The sequence below is a fragment of the Cnephaeus nilssonii genome (assembly GCF_951640355.1).
Source record: "Cnephaeus nilssonii genome assembly, chromosome: 12".
Classification (NCBI taxonomy): Eukaryota; Metazoa; Chordata; class Mammalia; order Chiroptera; family Vespertilionidae; genus Cnephaeus; species Cnephaeus nilssonii.
This window is the reverse complement of record NC_137083.1, coordinates 47,489,170-47,499,188: the sequence shown is the minus strand read 5'-3', so window position 1 is coordinate 47,499,188 and position 10,019 is coordinate 47,489,170. Positions and strand designations below refer to the sequence as shown.

Here is a 10,019-nt window from a genome sequence, read left to right as displayed (position 1 = left end):
AAGAAAAACATGGGAAGTTTTGCTTTTGTCAAATATTAAAACTTTGATAATTATGTGAATAGACTAATAAAACTGATTGAAAGGAAGAAACAGACCCCACATTTCAAGGACTTGATAAAGGACGGAAGAGTGGAGAAAGAAGGACTTTCCAACAATGGCACTGGGGCCACTGGACCCCTATAAAAACTGCAATCACACATACAAAAACCAATTCCAAGAGAATTAAAGACTTAAATGTGAAATTAAAAATTACGAAGTTTTTAAAATATAATAGAGAAGGATGTCTTCATGACTGCTAGGTGAGATTAAGCTTAAGGACAAAAGCAAACCAAAATCAAAGCAACCGGGAAGGTGTCTTTGTCACATCGTGTGTCTAAACCAGGAAGACAAGTCACAGTTGGGAGGACAGTGACCAGTTTAACTGGCATCCCAGGCATTGCAAAAGACCATAAAAACATTTCTGAAAGCAAACTCATAGAATACTCATATTACTGCTTTCTCATCTTTGCAAATTCTCCTAATTGAACTTGGAAACTTCCCTTGAATTCTTTTCATTTTCCTTTCATGCGGACTCTTGTTTTTAGCCTCTCTCGGTGGAAATGTTACTTTTTCATCCTTGGCTTCTAGTTCTTCCATCCTAGCCCACTCTAATTATTTTCTTTTTACTTCTTTCTATAGAAAGTCTCAAAAACAGACTTCCTTAACGTAAGACCTATGTTTATTCAATTTTTAGAGCATTAATATATACTCCTAGAAACATTTTATAACTAAAAGAGAAAATTTATTTTGGAAATATTTCAAATATGGCTTAATATATGATCACATTATGATTACATAATTATAACTTATGATTACACACATTTGTTTACCTGGTTTACTTTTTCAATGTTTCTGAATGAATACATTTAAAAAAGCTTTTTAACTTAATATTTTAGAGCAGTTTCAGGTTTACAACAAAATTAAGAAGAAGATACAGATTTTTCCCATATGGCCCCTGCTCCCCACACAGGCACAGCCTCCCCCATTATCAACATCACTCACCAGAGCGGTACATTTTTTATCAAGGATGAACCCACATTGACACATCATAATTTACCCAAACCATAGTTTACCTTAAAGTTCACTCTTGGAGTTGTACCTTCTATGGGTTTGGACAAATGTATGATGGGTTAGGACATGTACCCACCATTATTAGTAACATTCAGAGTGGTTTCGCTGCCCTAAAAGTCCTCTGTACTCTGCCCATTCATCCCTCCTTCCCCATCCCTGGCAACCCCTCATCTTTTTGTTGTTTATTGTCTTGCCTTTCCAGAATCTCATATAGTTGTAATCATATAGTCTGTAGCCTTTTCAGATTGGCTTTTTTCACTTAGCAATGTGCATTTACGTTTCCTCCATGTCTTTGCTTCATTAGTTTTTAAGTGATCAAGGTGTCTCCTACTTTGGGAGGAAAGGGGACTGTATAGGGATGTAGGAAACAAATGCCTATAGATATAAGAGAGATGTTTTGTAATGTTAAGAATTTACATAGGCACCATTTCTCAGTTGACACTGGGGTACTCATATATCTATTCTTTTTTCTGGGAAACGGTAAATTTATTTTATCCACTCAATTAAAATGCATAATAAAATTAATTCCCACAATACCAAACTGTCTTTTGGGGAGAAATACAACTTAATGGTTGTAACCAACCTTCTTCAAGTGATTGAATATATTCAGTATTCTGCTTTAATCTATTGTTTTAGATTATTAAATTATTTCATCTATTCTGCATGCTCTAGGTTTATTTTGCTCTTATTTTTCTAGTATCTTAAAGAGGGAAATTAGGTTATTTGATTTGAGACATTTCCTCTTTTAGAATGTATACATTTAGCTGTAAACTTCCCCTCAGCATTGATGTAGCTATGTTCCATAAATTTAGATGTTTTACATTTCATATTTATCCAGTTTAATACATATGTGTGCATGTGTTTAAATTTCCCTCAAGACTTTCTCTTTGATCCGTGGGTTATTAGAAGTGTGTTGTTTACTTTCTAATTATTTGGAAATTCTCTTGTCCTCTTTATGTTTTGATTTCTAGTTTGAATCTATTCTGGTTGGAGAACATATTCTGAATTATTACAGTTCTTTTCAATTTGTTGGGGTTTGTGGATGGTTCAGCATATGAGCTATATGTTCCATGGGCATTTGAAAAGAATGTGGATTATGTTGTTGGGTGGAGTGTCCTACAAATGTTGATTAGACCCTACTGATTGATGCTGTTGCCTACTTTATACCATTGCTGATTTTCTTTCCAGTTGTTCTGTCAATTGTTGAGAGAGGGGAGTTGACGTCTCCAGCTATGATTGTGGATTTTTGTTCCTTTGAGTTCTATTAATTTTTCTTCACGTAAATTCAACTTTTTAATTTTTTTATTTTTGTTACAGTTGACAAACAATATTATATTAGTTTCAAGTGTACAACATTATAATTAGACATTTATGTATCTCACAAAGTAATCTTCCCCATAAATCTAGTACTCATCTGATACTGTACACAGTTATTATAATATTATTGACTATATTCTCTATGATACACTTTATATCCCCTTGACTAATTTTGTAACTGGCACTTTCTTACTTCCTAATCCCTTCACCTTTTTAACCCATTCCTCACCCCCCTCCCATATTTTCTATGCTGTACTTTACACCCCCTTGACTATTTTTATAACTAACAATTTGTACTTCTTAATCCCTTCAATTTTTTCACCCATCCCTCCAACCCACCCCCATCTGGTAACCATCAATTTGTTCTCTGTATCTATGAGTTTGTTTCTGCTTTGTTTGTTCTTTTTTTTTTTTTTTTTTTTTACAATCCACATATAAGTGAAATTATATGTTATTTGTCTTTCTGTGTCTGACTTATATCGCTTAGCATAGTATACTCCAGATATATCCATATTGTCGAAAATGGCAGGACTTTATTGTTTTATATGGCTAAGTAATATTCCATTGTATATACGTACCACATCTTCTTTATCCACTTGCCTGTTGATGGACACTTGGGTTGCTTCCATTGGTTGGCTACTATAAACAATGCTACAATAAACATAGGGGTGCATATATCTTTTTGAATTTGTTCAGATAAATACCCAGGAATAGAATTGCTGGGTCATATGGTAGTTGTGTTTTTAATTTTTGAGGAACCTCCATACTGTTTTTCCAGTGGCTGCACCAATTTACAATCCCACCAACAGTAAACGAGAGTTCCCTTTTCTTCACATCTTCCCCAACCCTTATTCAGAGAAAAAAAATTTGACATATACAACATGCATGGTTTTATGGGGGGAGGGGTGTGAATAAAAATCTGTTCCCATGCTTTGCTTCAAAACGGATGTACTCTCTCGGGCCAACATTTTGGCAAGGCAGCAGCGCATCCCTGCTCTCCGAGTCCCGCGATGCCGCCCAAGGACGACAAGAAGAAGAAAGATGCTGGAAAGTCAGCCAAGAAAGACAAAGACCCCGTGAACAAGTCGGGGGCAAGGCCAAAAAGAAGAAGTGGCCCAAAGGCAAAGTTCGGGACAAGCTCAATAATCTGGTCTTGTCAAAGCCACATATGACAAGCTCTGTAAGGAAGTTCCCAACTACAAGCTTGTAACCCCAGCTGTGGTCTCCGAGAGGCTGAAGATTTGAGGCTCCTTGGCCAGGTCAGCCCTTCAGGAGCTCTGTAGTAAAGGACTTATTAAACTAGTCTCAAAGCACAGAGCTCAAGTGATTTACACCAGAAACACCAAAGGTGGGGATGCTGAAGAAGATGCATGAACAATAGATCTCACCGCTGTACATTTTGAAAAATAAACCTTTATTAAATCAGAAAAAAAAAAAAAAACCTGATGTACTGGGGAACAAACTTGAATGTTTGAGGTTTAAATATTTTTTTAAATTACTGAATAATATAACCATAAAGTAATCTAAGCAGAGTTACATTTGCACCTTCAATGTTTTTCCCCTGTAATTATTTCTCCTTTGCCACCCCAGAGAAAGGAACCTATAAGAATGTTCATATCCCACCCCCAACTTTGTGACAGAATCAAAGATTAAATAGAAAGTAGTTCTGACTAAAATAATGAGAGGGTTGTCATCATAATCCGAAAGCAAAACTAATTTACCAACGATAAGCATTTAAGACCTAAGTTCTTGTCAACAACATGTGTCTCTTAAAACACTATTTTATTCTGTTTTATATAAATAGGAAAATGCAGACAGCATTTCCACTACCTGTTAGTGTAGAAAAATAGATACCACCTCCATTCATTTTCTGAATTCTGTCTTTATTTGCTTCACCGAGAATGATAACTGCACCTAGAAAAACAGACACACCTGAAAATGTATTCAGATAGACATTTATCTCACCTCAAGGTGAAAGTCCAGATTTTAAAATTGCAGTTACCTCAGATGATTACCAAAATGGAGGTATAATGATATCCTACATGTGTGATTATTGATGCACCTTTTTATGCATTCATTTTTTTGTTGAACTGATTATTTTATATGCATTGATGAGCATAATTGTAATTAGTTGTCTAGTTTGGTAAATTAGTATCTGGGATAATTTATGAGTGCTTCTAATTTTCAGTTTGAAGTTGACATTTTGATGTTGACTTGAGCATTTTACATTTCTTACTGAATACATTTGATAACTCACATTTACAATGAAGAATTTAGCTACAGATATTGATAAACATGAAGGTAAGCCTGGAGTTTATTCATTCAATATTTCTTTTATTTAAATTACTAGCGTTCCAGTTGCAGGAAAAATCCTGCAATAGGGTTTCCTGCTGCACTCTACCCCACCCTGCCTGCTCTCCTCCCTTGTCCCCCGCCCCGCGATCTCCGCCAGCCCCCCTGCTTTTCTAACTTCTCCGCCAGCCTGCTCTCCTCCCTTCTCCCCTGGCCCCGCCTCCGCTCCTCCCTTCTCCCCCGGCCCCGCCTGCTCAACTTCCTTCTCCCCAGGCCCCACCTCCACTCCTCCATTCTCCTCCCCCCAGCTTGCTTGCTTCTCTGCAGCTTTGCTCCCTTCTGCAGCTCTTGGCTTCTTTCTACACTGTCGCGATATGCAAATTAGCCGCCATCTTTGTTGGGATGATTTGCATATTCGTCCTGATTGGCTGGTGGGCGTGGCTTGGCTGGTGGGCGTGGCTTGGGCGTAGCGAAGGTGCGGTCGATTTGCATATTTGTCTATTATTAGATTAGATAGTGAGCTTCTACTGCCCAAGAAGGACTCTCCAACGTAGAAAGGAATTCCTAAAAATATTCTGATTCCCTCACATTAAATTTATTAAAGCTATAATTTCTTTGAAAGCTTTAAGGTCAATTGATAAATCTTACTACTTTATTTATAATTCTCACAAGTTCTGTATAAAAGATAGCAATCACTTCAATTGGTTCCTTTATTAATATTTCTATGAGCTCTTCTTACCTAACCAGATCACCTTTAAACATTTAACATTACTTAGAAAATTCATTAAATTCTCTTAGACATTTAAACTCTAGTTACAACTTTAATGCATATGGTTCTATCACATACTTCAAACACCTAAGGAAATATCATGGGTCTGGTTCAACAGTGGCATCCCCTGAGACAAGAATTCATGTAAAAGTGACTTATTGGAAGAAAAAAAAAAAGCTAGTATGGAGTATGAGGGGTGAAAAATTAGGGATAGAAAGAGAAGGAGGCCACGGAAGGGTGCAATACCAAGTCCGACTCTGATCCACACAGCAGCTCTGGTCACCACGTAGTTCACTCTTTAGAACTGTCATAATTAGCTGCAAAAAAAAGCTGGAATATTTATGCCCCCGTACCCATTAGTGATTGGTCAAAGTCTGAGCCTAGTGCCGTGGTCGGCAAACTGCGGCTCGCGAGCCACATGCTCTTTGGATCCTTGAGTGTGGCTCTTCCACAAAATACCACAGCCTGGGCGAGTCTATTTTGAAGAAGTGGCATTAGAAGAAGTTTAAGTTTAAAAAATTTGGCTCTCCAAAGAAATTTCAATCGTTGTACTGTTGATATTTGGCTCTGCTGACTAATGAGTTTGCCGACCACTGGCCTAAGGGAATGGAAATTTAGATGCTTCCAGCCTTGGCGACCTGAGGGCAGCCCGCCCACGAAGAAGATGCGGATCCTGACCATTGACATGAAAGTGTCCCAGGAGCCTGAGCACACAAACACCAAAGTGATGGTGGGGACGTGGTGGAGCCTGTCCACCCTCTACACCACTCATATCCAGGTGAGCTCCCACAATTCACTCCACTAATCCTCCAGGTGGTGGTCAGTCACAGTTTCTAGAAGAAAGGAGTTTCAAGAGAGGGTTTGTGGAGCGAGCTCCCTCCTCCCCACCCCCCGTTGGTCTTCAGGCTGACTTGATTTTCCTCTCTGCTCTCCGAACCAGATTCTCCTCACCCTAGGCCAGGGTTTGTCTCCTGGGATACCCCAGACTGTCATCTCCACTGGGACCAGATCTCATCCCGAAGTATTTTACATGATCTCAGCCCTCCTAGGTAGTTTGAATCCATGGAGTGCTCCTACAACGACTTTTATGGATTCAGAACCTGTCTCCAGTCTGAAACTCCAGCCAATACTGTTTGTCCCTCCCCAGCAAAATATAAAACACTTACCTGTGTCATCCAAATGTTGCCTGGCTTCACTGCCTGGATATAGACAGTGGAAATGAGGTAACATTAGCTTTTAATGCCCAAATTATTCTAATACCTAGGGCCTTTTACCAGGCTTCCTTTCCCAGGTATTTCTGAGAATCTACAAAGAATAATGAATGATATGTCTCACAAATCTGTCCAGTTCGAAGCTTGCTGCCTTGACCCAAGACCTGGCTTTGTACAGCCAGCCATTGTCCACTTTCTTCTCTGTCAAATCTGTGTCCACTTCCTTAGCTTCTTCTGCGTTCCCACAATGCACTTTACTCCGAGCATGCGCATAGACCCTTCCTGAATTTCCCACAGTGATAGAAGAGACACAGCCTGTACATTTAATGAAATGTCTTTGGGAGCAAATGGCAGAAATCCCAACTAAAACTGACAGACCACATGGGAAGTTTATTGGTTCACATAACTGAACAAGTGCAGGCATATTCTTAGTTTGGGCATGGCTGGAGCAGAGACTCGAAGAATGTTCTCGGGACTCACACTCCCTTACTCAGTTTCATTTCCAAGTGGAGGCCCCAGCAGCTCCAAGATGGTTCATCCCAGTAGCCAAGAAAGTCCTGGGCTGTCTCTGGCGGACCCAGCTTGAGTCCACGGACCAAGGTCATATGCTCAGCCCTGAACCAATCATTATGGCCAGGGGTGCACAGCACGCTCGTTCACCAGGTGTGTGTCACATGAAGACCTGGGATGGGGCCGGCCTTGTCTGAAACCCAGGGAACAGGTGGGGAATCCAGCTGCCTGAAGGAAATTAAAAGTGCTGTTACCAGAAAAGGGAAAAATGAATATCGGGAAGGTGAAAACAACTTGTCCACCAGCCTTGGGCACAATAGAAAGGGACAGCAATACAGAAATCCTTGAAAACCACATTCTAGAAACTGCTGCTTTCAGAACGCGTCGGCACAGGTCACTCCACGAGGGTCCCTACTCAGCCAGGAGGCCCAGACAAAGGCATTTCTCCACAGGCTCTTCCAAGGGCAAGACCCACTGTCCCAGGACTCACGCCCTGTCCCAGGATTTACCTCCTTCCGGGATCATTGGTGGTGGGAACATCCACTCCCTTTAAGAAAACCTTAATTCCTGCCATCGGTGTGGTCTGGTCATAGGATTCCAACATGGCCTTCACATCAAAACACGGCCGTTCAAAATATATTCGATTCCAGCATCTGGCTTATTCAGTGTGGAAAACCATCATGAGCGGGACACCAACACTTTAGGGCACATCAGGCCAGCCGAGTCCCGTTTCTTTTCCAGATGAAGATTAGGTCTGTCTTTCCTTTTCTCCAGATCTATGTCAACAGCTACTTGTCTAGGAAATCATATCACCCTAAGAATGAGCAATAAGTTACTGGTCTGGAATTGTTCGAATAAAGGAGTTCGGGGGGACAGTTCACTGGAAGCACTTAGCACTTAAGAGCTCAAGACACACTAAGTATCAATTGTTTAAATTATGATAAAAATATTCCAGGCAGGGGTTACTGCTCTGATAGAGACTGATGAATGCCATGTTCCTGGTGGGAAAGGCCTCCATTAGGAGAATGGAAGAGAGGGAGGGAGGAGGAAGAAGAAGGCCTCAAGGATGGCAAGAGGAAGATGGACACAGGGCAGCTGCCCCACTGCTCCTAGGAGGACCCCCTCCCAGAGCCCCAAGGCAGCTGTTGTCAGCCTCCAGGAGGTCCCACAGCCAGTGCCCAGAATAGAAACAGGGCTGCTTAGGGCCCTCTAATCCCACTGGGCAGCAGCTTCCCACAATGCCGCTGCCCTTCCTACATTAAGGTCCCTAAGGAAAGGGGCCAAAATATCTCTGGCAGCACTGGGCTTGCATTTGGGGGTTTCTAAGTCAGGTGTCAGTGTCTCAGACTTGCTGAAAACTTGCTTCTGAAATTGTTTCCTGGACTCTTGAGATTAAGTGCATCAGCATAAAGTAGTGATAGTAAACATTTTTATAGTAGCCTTTCACACAAAGCACAGATCAAAGTTATATTTTATTCATAACTAGGTTAATTACAATGGTATCAGTTTCATCCCCAGGGTGACCAACTGTGTCACTCCTCAGCTCAGCTCCAGGAAATTCTTTGGGAATAACTTCTAGACATTTCTGATTGACTCCCATCTAAGTCCACTGGTCTTGACCAAACTTTACGTGTTCCTAGCTTAACGTGTTAACCTTTTTAGAGGCAGGTTAGGAAATAATAACCATAAGGTTTGTCCATTGCCCTGAAGTCCAAAGGCAGAGAAGCAAACAGGCAAAAGTGGACTCAGCGTTCTCGGCTGCAGGTGCAAGCTTCCACGCCAAGTTCTTGGACTTCTGCTCCCCCAGCCCTGCTCCAGGTCATCCTTCTCCCCGACACCCACAGAAATATTTGCAGAAAAAATTCCTCCATCACCCTCCCTAAAGGGTAGGGTTGAGCCCATTAAACTTTCTCCCAGCAGTATTCAAAGTAATACAAGGGATTCTGGTAGGGGGGGAAAAAATCTCAAATTCAATTCTTTGTTTCCTCAGATGGCCTTAGGGCACATATGCTAATTAAGTTCAGGTCTCCCATAATTCCCCAAGCTGCAAACTCAGTTTTCTAAATGGGTCCACGTCTTTCCAGGCATCTCTTGTCTAACCTATTTGTCACTGCCCAGAAATTCTAACATTTTTGCCACTTTAACTAATCCTAAGGGATTACATCACAGAGCATGATCTTCCTGCCAACAAACAGCATTTCAACCAGTGATTTATAAAAAAAAGACTTCCAATCCATGGGCTAAGCCCATCCATGGTGATTTATGAAACTGTCAGTCTACGTGGAGACTCTTCCATTAATTCCTCATAGTTATAAGAGCAACAATATAGAGGAAAACGTTCAATTAAGTGGCAATCCCAATTTGTACAGCTTATATTTTTGTGTTTGTGATATGATTCTAAACAAGAACCAAAAAAAAAAAGCATAACTGATATTTTTCAGGATGGTATCCCCAAAATTTTATTTTTGACTTTTGGATTAGTAAACTCCCAACCACTTTTTCTTGGCAAAAAAAAAAGTTTCTCATTATGACCTGCAGGTTGTAGATCATCTCCTCTAGGTGTTAATCAGTTCTGGCCATATGGTAAGGGTGAGGTAATTCATTCTTACTTTACAGTGACTGCCCTTAATGACATTTTTAGTAGTCATATTAGTCCTTCTGTTTATCTGGGTTCCTAAGAGCTGCAGGCAACGTGATCTGAATTACATGGAGGATGCGCTCAGCTGACTTTCTCTAAATTCGATTTAGGATTCTAATCTGAGAAGACAAGAGCAGGTGGGGATAACGAGCCGAGCCGAGGGAGCTGCCCA

General features: G+C 40.7%; 1 pseudogene across 1 annotated transcript; it reads left to right on the top strand.

Moving 5' to 3' along the window:
* The first annotated feature begins 3,386 nt into the window (after window positions 1-3,386).
* On the top strand, window positions 3,387-3,801 carry LOC307108670 (small ribosomal subunit protein eS25-like; annotated as a pseudogene). The gene has a single exon. The product of its transcript is annotated as a small ribosomal subunit protein eS25-like (transcript).
* The last annotated feature ends 6,218 nt before the right edge of the window (window positions 3,802-10,019 follow it).